The sequence below is a fragment of the Canis lupus genome, chromosome 24 (assembly GCF_011100685.1).
Source record: "Canis lupus familiaris isolate Mischka breed German Shepherd chromosome 24, alternate assembly UU_Cfam_GSD_1.0, whole genome shotgun sequence".
NCBI lineage: Eukaryota > Metazoa > Chordata > Mammalia > Carnivora > Canidae > Canis > Canis lupus.
The window spans coordinates 18995794-19009829 of record NC_049245.1 but is presented as its reverse complement, the minus strand read 5'-3'; the positions used below and the strand labels follow the sequence as shown (position 1 = coordinate 19009829).

Genomic DNA, 14036 nt, shown 5'->3' with positions numbered 1-14036 from the left:
GGTCCGCGGAGTACAAGGGCGTGGGGCCGCGGGCTGCTCTGTTTTCCTCCGACCGACGGCCGCGGTGCTTTCCTGTGTGTCCTGCTCTCTCCTGGTCTTCTGCGTGTCCCTTGCCCTGGAGCCTCATGGGACACGCGGCCACTTTGTGTGTTGCTTTGCTTTCAGTCTCCACATCTAATTTATGTTGAAACTAGCACTAAAGGAGAAAATGAGATTTCATGCGAGTGTCTTGAGTTTAACGGGTTGAGAAACAATCCTGAGGGATCTGTCTTTTCTTAATATTTTTGTGTCACGTCTTTGTGACTCTTTTAACCAGTACTCGTTGAACATTCGTACATCAGGCACTAAAAGAGAACACGAACACGAACTTCCATGGGAACGTGTGTGTCTGGCCTCCTCGCGAGCTCCAGCCTGCCCAGAGACTGTTCATCAGATTTCCTCCTTGTCTCTTCCTATGTGGTCTTGTTCTTTCTTCTGACAGTTGTTTCCCTAACAGTGTGTCCCAGGCTTCAACTACCCTGGGCAGGACTATTAGAGACAAAAATTATTTCAAGCGTGTCAATGTGACCAAAGGGGAATTTTAAACTTTTTTTTTCTTTAAGATTTTATTTTTAAGCAATCTCTACACCCAGTACTGGACTTGAACTCACAACCCTGAGATCAAGAGTCAAATGCTCTACTGAGCCAGCCAGGTGCCCCCAGACTAATTTTTAAAATACCATTCATTGGGGATCCCTGGGTGGCTCAGTGGTTTGGCGCCTGCCTTGGCCCAGGGTGTGATCCTGGAGACCCGGGATCAAGTCCCACATCCGGCTGCCTGCATGGAGCCTGCTTCTCCCTCTGCCTGTGTCTCTGCCTCTCTCTGTCTCTCACGAATAAATAAATAAAATCTTAAAAAAAAAAAATACCATTCACATGCTGTTTCCAGGTGACCTGCCTAAAAACAAAATGGCACAGAAGGATTTTCCTAAGCCAGTATTCTAGAAGTGTGTGGTTTGGATCACCTATCCAAGTGGACCAGGGGCACTTGCTAAAAATGCAGTCTTAAGAATTCTACCCCAGACTTGCAGAATCTGAATCTCAAGATTAGGGCCCCAGAAGATACATTTTTAACAGGCATCTCCAGATGATACGCACTGAAAGTCAAGCACTAGTTAGGTTCTCTGTCACTTATATACCTCATCCATCTGAAAAAGGTGCCAGGCATTCTGGCAGCCCAAGGGAGGGAATGTAGTCATTCTAATCTTAGGGACAAAATACAGGCTTTATGCCTCCTTCTCTGCATTCCTTTAGACAGAACATTCTCTACAGCAGTGGGATGAAAAGATTTATAGATCTAAAGATTAGATAATGTGTAAGAGTCTTGAAAAAATTAAAAGTAGTGTGTAAATATAAGGCTGCTATAAATATAGTTAATATAATTTATTAATGTATTTAATAAATTAATGTGTAATTTATTAATGTATTAATATAATCTGCTCCTCAAGCTCCATTCATTTATTCCATGAAACAAATCAAAACTAGAGAGCATGAGGGGCACCTGGGTGGCTCAGTCAGTTGAGCGACCAACTCTTGATCTCAGCTCAGGTGATTTGATCTCAGGGTCATGAGTTCAAGCCTCATGTTGCACTCCATGCTGGGTGTGGAGTCTACTTAAAAACAAACATACAAAACCTAGAGATCATCACCATCTTGTTCCCGTACACTCCCTAGTCCCAACTTCCACACTGCTATTGCCATCCACCACTATTTTTCTCCTCCAAATATCACTCTTTAAGATTTAAAAAAAAAAAAAAGTGAGAGATTTACTCTTTTAAAAATCTATATTTTTGGCATCCCTGGGTGGCGCAGCGGTTTGGCACCTGCCTTTGGCCCAGGGCGCAATCCTGGAGACCCAGGATCGAATCCCACGTCGGGCTCCCAGTGCATGGAGCCTGCTTCTCCCTCTGCCTATGTCTCTGCCTCTCTCTCTCTCTCTCTCTCTCTCTGTGTGTGTGTGTGTGTGTGACTATCATAAATAAATAAAAAAAATTTTAAAAATCTATATTTTGGGGCAGCCCTGGTGGCCCAGCGGTTTAGCGCCGCCTTCGGCGTAGGGCGGGATCCTGGAGACCTGGGATCAAGTCCCGTGTCGGGCTCCCTGCATGGAGCCTGCTTCTCCCTCTGCCTGTGTCTCTGCCTTTCTCTCTCTCTATGCCTCTCATGAATAAATAAATAAAATCTTTTTAAAAATCTGTATTTTCTATTATTTTAGGAAATTCAAGGTGGGAAGGAAGAGAGATGTGCTGTCTTGATCCAATCTGGTGATAATCTAATTTTCATCCCAGGAAATATTAGTTTTCTTAAGGATAACTACAACATTATTTTCATCTTTAAATTCTGCACAGCATGACATCCAATCAATATGTAAGACATTCTACCCTTAATTAAGCCCAGTCTGACATTCAAACAATATCTGCTAACTGATATGACACCACATGGCTGTCCACATGGTGAAAAGGACTGATGAAGGGTTAACCAATTGACTCAAGCTGAGAAGATGAGACTATTATTGTCTGAAAGCCATTGTATCTTCCCTATGAGCTTGGTGAGCTTTCCTGGCCTTCCAAGTATCCTGGAAGACATCTCTCACTGATACTGCCTGAGAATGGGGAAGTTTAGTCAGAACCCTTGAAAAGTTCCAACAGTGTCTTTTGCACAGGGGAGGAACTCTTTAGCTGTTAAATAGTCTGCATAGCTGTTACAGAGCATATAGTGTGAGGCTGAATTAATTCAATGTCAGTTTCCAAGGCCTACATCCGCTAGTACAGGGGGCCTAACCTTGGGTCCACAGAGCCCACAGGTATGCATGAATACAAATCAGTATCATGAACTTGGATGGGGAAAATGCAAAAATCACATCTTTGTTCTTACTAACCTCCAACTGAAATTTAGCATTTCCTTTCATTGTGAAAGTAGAATGAAATTGTAGTGTTAGCAGTAGTACCTTTGACTTTGTCACTAATAGAAATTACATTTCATTCCACATTTCACTTAGGCCCCGCACAGCCTAACCTTTCTGGCATCTCTCTGGCTCTTGGAGGCTCCATTTGTCCAAAGCAACCCAACAGAGAAGGAGGTATCTGTGAGCAGTTAACAACTAACACCTGAAACTGGTGGGGAATGGATGCACCAGCTAGCCGAGGCTCTGAACAAGGCAGCTGCTACCCTGCGGAGGTGAGAATGAACATAGTTCTCTGGGACACCATGAGGAGAGCAGGCATGGTTGAGGAGACGATGTACAGTGAAGAGTAGTGGGTAAAATTGGTATAAGTCTCAGGGCTGAGAGAACTAAAGGGGAATTTATAAGCAATACCAATGACCCTATTGGGATGGTGATGTGAATTTATCATGGTATGGCACAACTATGTGTGGTGTCATGGAGAAAGCTAACTCTTGGGTTCATCCAAAAATATTATTTTTGCCAGAGAGAAGTACAACAGAGACTGGTGACAAAATGGAACCCAGAGGGAAGTAAAGACAGAAGAGATCTGATAGATAGGCAGATGAAAAAAGGACCAAAGAGCCCAAAATATTCCAAGACCAGTGCTCATGGGAGTCACTGAGCAGTGAGCTGGAAGGCAAGGAGGGTGCCTCCACCAGCAGTTTTGGAAGTGGAGCAGATGCTGGTGGCAGTGAAGTCCCAGATGGAGCTGTGGGAATGGGTACCAAAGAGACTCAAGAAGACCCCCACAGAAGAGAATTCAGACCCTCAATATTGGCTGGGTCATCTGTATCCCCATGGGAGGCATCCATGATTGTGTCGTGGGGGAAAGGCAAGGATCCAGGTGCCAGGATCACCTCTTGATGAACAGGAGAGACCAGGAGGCCAGAGACATCAGAGAATAAGAAATGTCAGTGACTGGAAAGAGGCACCAAAAAGTGGAGCTGCTTTTTTCTGTTAGTTTTAATATAAGATTTTGCTTGGATATTTATAATTAGTATATTAGTAATGAGTAAATGATTACATTCCTTTTTAAAAAAAAATATTACAGGGCATCTAGGTGGCTCTATTGTTGAGCGTCTGCCTTTGGCTCAGGTCGTGATTCCGGGGTCCTGGGATTGAATCCTGCATCAGGCTCCCTGGAGCCTGCTTCTATCCTCTGCCTATGTCTCTGACTCTCTCTGTGTGTCTCTCATGAATAAATAAATAAAATATTTTAAAAATAGATTATAAATCATAGGGAAGTCTAAAGTTTCTTAGTACCCTAGCCACAGCCCCCAATTTATTTGCCCCATCTCCAGAGGCAGCTAGTCATCTCCCTCAAAACCTTTTTCCTATGCACATACACCACCCACTACACACAGAATATATAGTATTGTTTTTAGTGTAGGGGTGTGCACTTTATTTCTTTAAGATTTTTATTTATTTATTCATTATAGACCTAGAGAGAGAGAGAGGCCGAGACACAGGCAGAGGAGAAGCAGGCTCCATGCAGGGAGCCCGACGTGGGACTCGATCCCGGGTCTCCAGGATCACACCCTGGGCCGAAGGCAAGCTCTAAACCGCTGAGCCACCCAGGGATCCCCGGGGTGTGCACTTTAAAAGAAATTGTTTTATGCTCTATATACTTACTGTCCTATAATTTACTTTTTCACTCAATACTAGAAATCTACGATACCATGTTTTAGAAAAGGAGCAGACTAGTTTCGTTTTGCTGCATAAGTATTCCATCATGAGAATTTACTAAATTTAATGAGCCTTTCTCAAGTTGATGGATATTTAGGTGGTTTCTAGTTTGGACCATTACCTGTAATATTGCTGTGTACATCTGATTTTCTTTGTACACATGATGCACATTACAAAGTGCCCCAAAGCACCTGTATTCATGCATATGTTTCAGTTATGAATATGTTCTGGCACAATGAACAGAAAACTCATTAAACAAATTAGGGTCTAGGATTTTTCTGAAGATAAGAAATTAGTGGGGTTGGCTTAACTGTTTGGTGACTCCCCCTGAGATCCCAGATCTCTACTTTCCACCCTGCCAGCCTTAGTGTGTTGTCTGACATCCTCATCTTTGGTGCCTCATCATCACCATATGGCTGCTGCAGCTCTAGACATCACTTCTGCATTCCGCTGGAAAGGAGGAAAAAGAATAGTCCCAGCCATATCTGTTCCTTCTTTTTTTTTTAAGATTTTATTTATTTAAAAAAAAAAAGATTTTATTTATTTATTCATGAGAGACACGGGGTGGGGGGGGCAGAGACACAGGCAGAGGGAGAAGCAGGCTCCATGCAGGGAGCCTGACTGGAACTCGATCCCGGGTCTCCAGGATCAGGCCCTGGGTTGAAGGCAGCGCTAAACTGCTGAGCCACCAGGGCTGCCCATATCTGTTCCTTCTTACCAGGTATATAAGTTTTCCCAGGAACACTCTCGGCAGATTTCCACTTAGGTATCACAGGCCAAAACTAGGTCTGTGACCACTCCTACTGCAAAGGAGACTAGGAAAGAGAAGAGAGTTTTCCTGATTGGCTTAAACTAATTCACACCTGGCTGCATTTCAGACTCACCTGGGAGCTTCTAAAAAAACACCTGTGTTTTGGGGCACCTGGGTGGCTCACTTGGTAAAGCATCTGCCTTCAGCTGAGGTCATGATCTTGGGGTCCTGAGATCAAGCCACATCAGGCTCCTTGCTCAGTAGGGAGTCTGCTTCTCCCTCTCCTCTGCCCCTCCTCCTAACCCATGCTCTCTCTCTCTCTCTCTGCTATCTCTCTTTCTCAAATAGATAAAATCTTTTTTAAAAAAGAAAAACACCTGTGTTTGGACCCCACTGCCAGAGCTTTGATGTAACAGTCTAGGATGGGGCCCAGATACTTATGTTCTTCAAAAGCTCCCTGGATGATTCTAAAAGTTGACCAGAGTTGAGAACCAGTGGCTTACATTAATCATGACCCTTCACCTGGGCCTGAACAGGTGTCTCTGTTAGGATTAGATTCAGGTGCAGGGAACAATGCACAACATAACCACAGCCCAAATAAGGAATGGGTTTATTTCTGGCTCACATAAAATTTCTGTGATAGTTGGTTCAGGGCAGGGTCAGCCCCCTGTAGTGTCAGAGGCTCAGATGCCTTATGTGGTTGCCCTTCCTTGTAAGGCCTCCATTCCCAAGTTCACTCAAGATCTAAGACTGTTATTTCAGCTTTAGCCATCATGTCTGTATTCCAACCAGCAAGAAAGAGAAGAGCAGAGGCCCCCAGCCCATTTATGACACTTACTGAAATGTCACAGAGCATTTCTGCTTATATCCTGTGTGATACAGAAACATGTCGGCCTTTGTCTTCGAAGCTCTGGCTTTTGTTTCAGAAGGCCTCCTCTAAAGATAATAAGGATATTCTCCAATTTTTTTTTATCTGAAAGTTTATTGTTCTGGTTTACTGAAACTTAAAATATTCCATCAAGAAAATCCAGGTAGGGATCCCTGGGTGGCGCAGCGGTTTGGCGCCTGCCTTTGGCCCAGGGCGCGATCCTGGAGACCCGGGATCGAATCCCACGTCGGGCTCCCGGTGCATGGAGCCTGCTTCTCCTTCTGCCTATGTCTCTGCCTCTCTCTCTCTCTCTCTGTGTGACTATCATAAATAAAGAAAAAAAGAAAAAAAAAAAAAAGAAAATCCAGGTAGCAGAAATATCTCAGGGCCCCCGACTAGCTCAGTCAGTAGAGCATGTGACTCTTGATCTCAGGGTTGTGAGTTCAAGCCCCACACCGGGTGTAGAGATTACTTAAGACTAAAATCTTAAAAAAATAAATATTTAACACTGCCCCTTCCTTCAAGAGGTCTCAAATAAGTTTTTTTTTAATTTTTATTTTTTATTTATGATAGGCACACAGTGAGAGAGAGAGGCAGAGACATAGGCAGAGGGAGAAGCAGGCTCCATGCACCGGGAGCTCGATGTGGGATTCGATCCTGGGTCTCCAGGATCGCGCCCTGGGCCAAAGGCAGGCGCCAAACCGCTGCGCCACCCAGGGATCCCTCAGATAAGTTTTAAAAGGCCACAGAATGTATATGCACACACTATGCCACTTAAATCACTTCTGCCTTCTACACTTGAAGAATTCAAGTATAAACATCAACCCTGTAATGCTGCGAAAACATTATAGCTTTCCCCCATGACTGGGTAGGTATTTAGGGTTAAGTGTGAATATTACTGTGAGGTTCCAAGTCGCTTGATGAATCAACCCCATTTCAATTTTAGACCAAAGCAGCACATTATACATGTACCTGAAGGGACTATATAGTCTTCAGTGTGTGTGTAGAGGACAGGTATGTGCCAGCATAAGGCTGCCTGAATCACGTTGATTATAAATGTTAGAAGTCTGCTAGTGTCAGGAATACAGAAATATATACAATCTTTTTTTTTAAGATCTTATTTATTCATGAGAGACACACACAGAGAGACAGAGACACAGGCAGAGGGAGAAGCAAGTTCACTGCAGGGAGCCCAAAACAGGACTCGATCCCAGGACCCCAGGATCTTGCCCTGAGCCAAAGGCAGATGCTTAACCACTGAGCCACCCAGGTGTCCCAGAAACATACACAGTCTTCATGTTCACAGTCTTCATGGGGATTTCGTCATAATTTCATCTGAGAGTCTCATTCAGCTTTAGTTTCTCCAAAGGCCAAATACCTTGGCTGCTTCATACAGAAGACCTTGGTGGGCGAGTCCACTCTGCTCCAGGGGGGTTTCCAGTAGGAGAGTGCCCACTGTTCCAGGCCGGTTTGGGAGCTGTAGGTTGATGTACTGGCAGAGAACAGTGCCTGGGCTGTCCACACATTGCAGGAAGACCCTGCTGCCACCCTGTTTTTCCAGTGAGACTCAATAAGTTGGTTTGATTTCACATTTCTGTTTCACCGCAGAAGACAGCAAAAAAAAAAAAAAAAAAACTAGTAATAACACTTCATCTTTAAAAGGTGCAATCTACTACTATTGCCTTTTGGGTTTTCTGGAAGCCATCCTCCACCTGTTTGCTGCCATTTATACAGATGTTAAGGTTGACATATGCACAAGCAGGGCCAAAAAGAGATGATCCTCTATTGAGTAATTTCCAGATCAGACCCCTTTAACTTGTTTGTTTGCTTGCTTAAGATTTTGTTTGTTTGTTTGTTTGTTTGTGAGAAAAAGAAAAAATGCAAGCCGGGGGAGGAGCAGAGGGAGAGGGGCGAGCAGACTCCGCCCTTAGCCTGGAGCCCAAAGAGGTGCTTGATCCCACGACCCTGAGATCATGACCTGAGCCAAAATCAAGAGTGGGATGCTCACTGACTGAGCCACTCAGGCACTCCAACTGTTTTTTCTTGAATAAGGACTTTATCTGATGTTGGAACTAGATATGGATTCAAGGGAGACTTTATGGTATGAACTCCATGCGGCTTTCAATAACATTGATACTTCTCTTCAGACTTTGCTTCCTAATAAACTATTATTTCATCTGTTACAGCCAGACTGCACTTTTCATGAAGTTTCTGGATATGAGCTACTCCTTTATCCATCTAAGAGAACCAAAGCCTGAGCATCTGAGTGTCCTTCAAACTGCATCATTCCTCCTTTGCCTGGTCAAAGATGTACATGAGATGAATGTCCTCTTCATGCAGTTCATGCCTTCTGCAACAGTGGTCCCCCTTCTCTTGGAAGCACTCCAGCTCCTTATCCCTCAGCTACTTGATGGACCCATCAAGGTTCCCTTCAGGGACGCCTCAGTGGCTCAGCAGTTGGGTGCCTACCTTCAGCCCAGGGCATGATCCTTGAGTCTCGGGATCGGGTCCCACATCGGGCTTCCTGCATGGGGCCTGCTTCTCCCTCTGCCTCTCTCTCTCTCTCTCTCTCTGTCTCATGAATAAATAAATATATATATATTTTTAAAAAGGTTCCCTTCAGAGGCTTCCCCAGGACCATGGGATCAGGATCTGCCCTTAGGTGAAAGTCGTATGCGTATTTCGTCTGCAGATAATGACTTTTCAAACATTCAGTGATACACTTCTCCAAACCACATTTCTTTCAAAGGATATTTTATCAGAATGGTTTTGGGGTCTCAAATGACTCATCCACATTCAATCACAGACCATATCCAAGACACTGCACCCTCCATTTTCTTGTCAATCAGCTCCTCTCAAACATTGGGCAGTATGAGATAGTGGATGCTGAGTGTGTCCATGTCCTGGACAGAAGTAGGGTCAATCAGCATTTTTAGATTCTGGTACATCAATTCAGTAAGAAAAAGTATATAGGGGGCCATAAGTCTGCATGGGGAACAGGACACTACACAAGGTCTCCAGGGCCATAACACAGTCCTCCACCCCTTTTGCATCCTTTAGTCTTCTGTGGTTCATCCTGACATACCAGTTGGTCAAGACATCCATGAACTTGATCAGGCAAAGCACTACAGTATAGAGCCTATAAGCTGCCATTTCATCTCAAAGAACCCGACAAGCGACTATACAAAGCACAGGACCCACAGGTCTGTGATGTTGGCACTTTCTTTAACCATATTCTTGTTGTGAAAAAATTCCATTTCTTTGGGTGGCTCAGTGGTTGAGCATCTGCCTTTGGCTCAGGTCATGCTCCTGGGGTCCTGGGATCAAGCACCTGTGGGGAGCCTATTTCTCCCTCTGTGTATGTCTCTGCCTCACTCTCTGTGTTTCTCATGCATAAATAAATAAAATCTTTTTTTTGTTTGTTTTAAAGATTTTATTTATTTATTCATAGAGGCACACAGAGAGAGAGAGAGGCAGAGGGAGAAGCAGGGTCCATGTAGGGAGCCTGATATGGGACTCCATCCAGGGTCCCCAGGATCACACCCTGGGCTGCAGGCGGCGCTAAACCGCTGCGCCACCAGGGCAGCCCAATAAATAAAATCTTAAAAGAAGTCCATTTCTTCCTTCTTCTGCAGCTTTAGGACATTCTGGATGAAGAAGCAATAGGCATTGTGCCTATTGGAGCAGCACATCCTTCAAGACATCACAGGCACCCTCCTCCTTAAAGCAGAGGTTTTTTTCTGCTCTCACCACAGGGGTGTTAATCAGATGTAATCTGAAGGCATCAGCACCATATTCATGGGTGATTGGAAGTGGATCCAGATAATTCTTATTTCGTTTGCTCATTTTTTGGCTATCACTTGCCAGGATAAGCCTGTTCACAATCATATTCTTAAAAGGCAGCTGTCCAAAGAGACCAGTGGCCAGCACCACCAGAGTATAAAACCATCCTCTAGTTCGGTCAATGCCTTCAGCAATGAAGTCTGCAGGAAATGCATCCTCAAACTTCCTCTTGTTTTAAAATGCATAATGAACTTGAGCATAGGGCATGCCACCACTCTTGAAGCAACAGTCAAACACTTCAGAGATGCAGCACAACACTTTTCACAGCAGGAAGGGATGGTCAGATGGTCAATGCTCTCTATCTGGAGATCAGAGATCTTTGCTCCCAACAGTTTTTCAAGTTCTGCCATTGACCCAAGGCATACTGCCCCCTTGAAGTCATCACTGACCCACTGTGGGATAGGAATGCCCCAGTATGTTTCTGGAAATCACCCAGTCACATACATCCTTTTGCCAATTTCCTAAACACTTTTCTCATACAAACCCTGGGACCCAGTAACGCTGGCTATTGTTCCTCAGCAGCCACTCTACCATGTGCTCCACCCACAAGAACCAGCTAGGCACTGCTTTGTAAATGAGGGGAGTGTCTGGCTTCCAGCAGAAAGGGTAGCTGTGAGGAAGGGCGCTGGCAACAAGTTGGCCTTCTTCTTTCAAGGTCCTGATGATGTTTTTGTCAGCATCCTTCACATACTGTCCTGTGAAATCTGTCACTTCTGCTGTGTAACAACCTGAAGCATCCACTGGATGATATTGAAGTCCATACAGACCTGATAGTCATCAGCACCAAAAAGTGAGGAGCCTGTACCACTCCATGGCCCTCCTCCTCCTGCATGCGACCATCAGCAAGCACAGTAAAAGCACCGTTCTCCTTACACTGCACAAAATAGTCAAACAGGGGCCTCTGCTTCTTGCCCTTTGATATAGATACCAGGAAATCTTTCAAGGATCTCATAGTCACTCTCCAGCTTATGGAGGGCTCATAATCTGGCTTCCATTAAAATGAGTAATTTTCCTCTGAAAATACCTTTAATCTTCGTATACTGCATATCTGGATTAATGCACAGGACAAAGTTACTAGGTAACATCCAGGGAATGGTTGTCTAAGCAACCAAAGATATATTCTAATCTTCCTCCAAAGGAAAAGTTACAAATATTAAAGGATCTTGTATTTCCTTGTATTTCTGGTGAGATTCAAATCTGGAAAGTAGAGTGTTGCGTGCAGTAGAGAAAGGCACAGCTTTCACACTTCTATCCACAAGACCTTTATTGTAGAGTTGTTTGAAGACCCACTAAACAGATACCATGAATTGTGGATACAGAGTGTTACGGTCATTGCAAAGGTAAGTCCATCAGCTGAGTCTTGTTACAGTGGACTTCCACTCAGTAGAATATCTCATCACAAATTGCTTGGCACTGATTTTCATGCTCTATAATCCCCATTTTGGCTACATCCTCTGGTCCTCTGATTCCCAGTGTCTTATCAACTTCATGTTCCACATGTAAGCCAAGACAACTCCATCCACACCTTCTGTCAACATGAAACCCACTCTGATGAGCATACCTGGTAACTATATCTTTAATTGTCCTTGCAAGGGATGCCTGAGTGGCTCAGTGGTTGAGCATCTGCTTTTAGCTCACGTCGTGATCGCGGGGTCCTGGGATCAAGTCCTGCATCAGGCTCCCTGCAGAGAGCCTGCTTCTCCCTCTGCCTATGTCTCTGTCTCTCTGTGTCTCAAATAAATAAATAAATAAATAAATAAATAAATAAAATCTTTAAAAAATTGTCCCTGCAAGTATATGTCCATAGTGAGGCAGTCCATTTGCAAAAGGAGGCCTATAATAAAATGTAAATTTTGGCCTTTGTTTTGATTGCTTTAAGCATTTTTGAAAACAATTAAATTTGGACCAGAATTGAAAGATTTTCTCTTCTTCAGCAGGAAAATTCATGTTTTCTGCTTGCTGAACCATTTTGTTGCTGAAGGGTCCCCACACCAGATCACCACAGAAAGAGTCGTGTCCATGCCGCTGCCAGGTGTCTCGAGGTGATATATTCTCCAGTATTTCTGCTAATGCTGTTATGGTTTTGTGGGTTATATGGTCTAGGTCATTAATTTATCTGTAATGTAGTTTTGTAAAAGATGAAAGATAAATATCTAACTTTATTTTTTCAAAAAATGTTAGCTAATTGCCACAGTGTCATTTACGTTCTTTTCTGCCAGATAAGAAATTCTACTTCTTTCAAATGCTAAATTTGCACTTACATATTAGACTAAACCATGTGAAATTGGTTTTTTTTTTTTTCTTTTTGTTTTTTGTTTTTTTTTTTTATGATAGTCACACAGAGAGAGAGAGAGGCAGAGACATAGGCAGAGGGAGAAGCAGGCTCCATGCACCGGGGAGCCCGACGTGGGATTCGATCCCGGGTCTCCAGGATCGCGCCCTGGGCCAAAGGCAGGCACTAAACCGCTGTGCCACCCAGGGATCCCTCATGTGAAATTGTTGATCTCTATCACCCCCTTCAGCTTTAGTTTCTCAACTATCCCAATCACTACTAAATGTCATATTATGTATTTGTTCATTCGTTTGTCTGTCTCTTGCTTAAATGTAAGTTCAATGAAGGCTAGAATGTTGTTATTTTTGTCGACTTTTGCCCCATAGGGATCTGCTAATTGAAATAATGAAATTTATCCTTGAGTCTGTTAATACATATTGATGAGCTTTTTAATGCTGGGGTATCTTTGTATGCTAGAAAAGCAGGCTTGATCATGATATATTATTTTTTAAGGATACCACTCTATTTGCTCTGCTAACCTCTATTTAAGTCTTTTGCATCTGTGATCCTAAAAGAGCTTGGATTTCTCTTTTTCTTGCTTTGCTTCCATCATCCAGGCTGAGCATTGGGACTGAGAAGCAGGGCTTTTAAAAAAGAGACAGATGGGGTGCCTGAGTAGCTCAGTCAGGTAAGCATCCGACTCTTGATTTTGGATTGGGTCATGATCTCAGGGTGGTGGGATCAAGCCTAAGTCAGGCTGCATGCTCTACAGGGAGTCTGCATGGGGTTCTCTCTGTCCCTCTCCTCATGCGCCTCCTCCCTGCACATGCGTGTGCATGCTCACTCTTGCTCTCTCTCAAATAAGTAAATAAATCTTTTTTAAAAAATAAAAAAGAGGGACACCTGGGTGGCTTGATCAGTTAAGTATCTGCCTTTGTTTTTTGTTTTTTTTTTTAAGATTTTATTTATTTATCCATGAGAGACACAGAGAGAGAGAGGCAGAGACACAGGCAGAGGGAGAAGCAGGCTCCATGCAGGGAGCCCGACATGGGACTCGGTCCAGGGTCTCTGGGATCACGCCCTGGACTCAAGGTGGCGCTAAACTGCTGAGTCACCGAGGCTGCTCAAGCATCTGCCTTTGGTTCAAATTGTGATCCTGGGGTCCTGGGATCAAGCCCCATGTCCGGCTCCCTGTTCAGAGGGAAATCTGCTTCTCCCTCTACCCTTTCCCCTTCCTTGTGTTCTCTCTCTCTTTTTCTGTCTCTCAAATAAATAATTTTTTTTTTTTAATAAATTTAAGGGACCCCCGGGTGGCTCAGCGGTTGAGCATCTGCCTTTGGCTCAGGGCATGATCCTGGAGTCCTGAAATCGAGTCGCATATCGGGCTCCCTGCATGACGCCTGTTTGTCCCTCTGCCTATGTCTGTGCCTCTCTGTGTGTGTCTCTCATGAATAAATAAATAAATAAAATATTTTTAAAAATAATAATAAATTTTTAAGAAGAGACAGGCATGGCCTGGAAGTGGACACAGGGGTTGGAGCTATCGGGAGAGCTTGGAGTGTCCCTGCACATTCTTTCAGGACCAAGAATGCAAGGTCCTAACTGCTCTTCCTGCCATTTCTCAGGCTTGTGT

At 44.0% G+C, this 14036-nt stretch overlaps 1 pseudogene; it reads right to left on the bottom strand.

Moving 5' to 3' along the window:
- Positions 1 to 3598: 3598 nt before the first annotated feature.
- LOC100684684 lies at positions 3599 to 12099 on the bottom strand (annotated as a pseudogene).
- Between the last annotated feature and the right edge of the window lie 1937 nt (positions 12100 to 14036).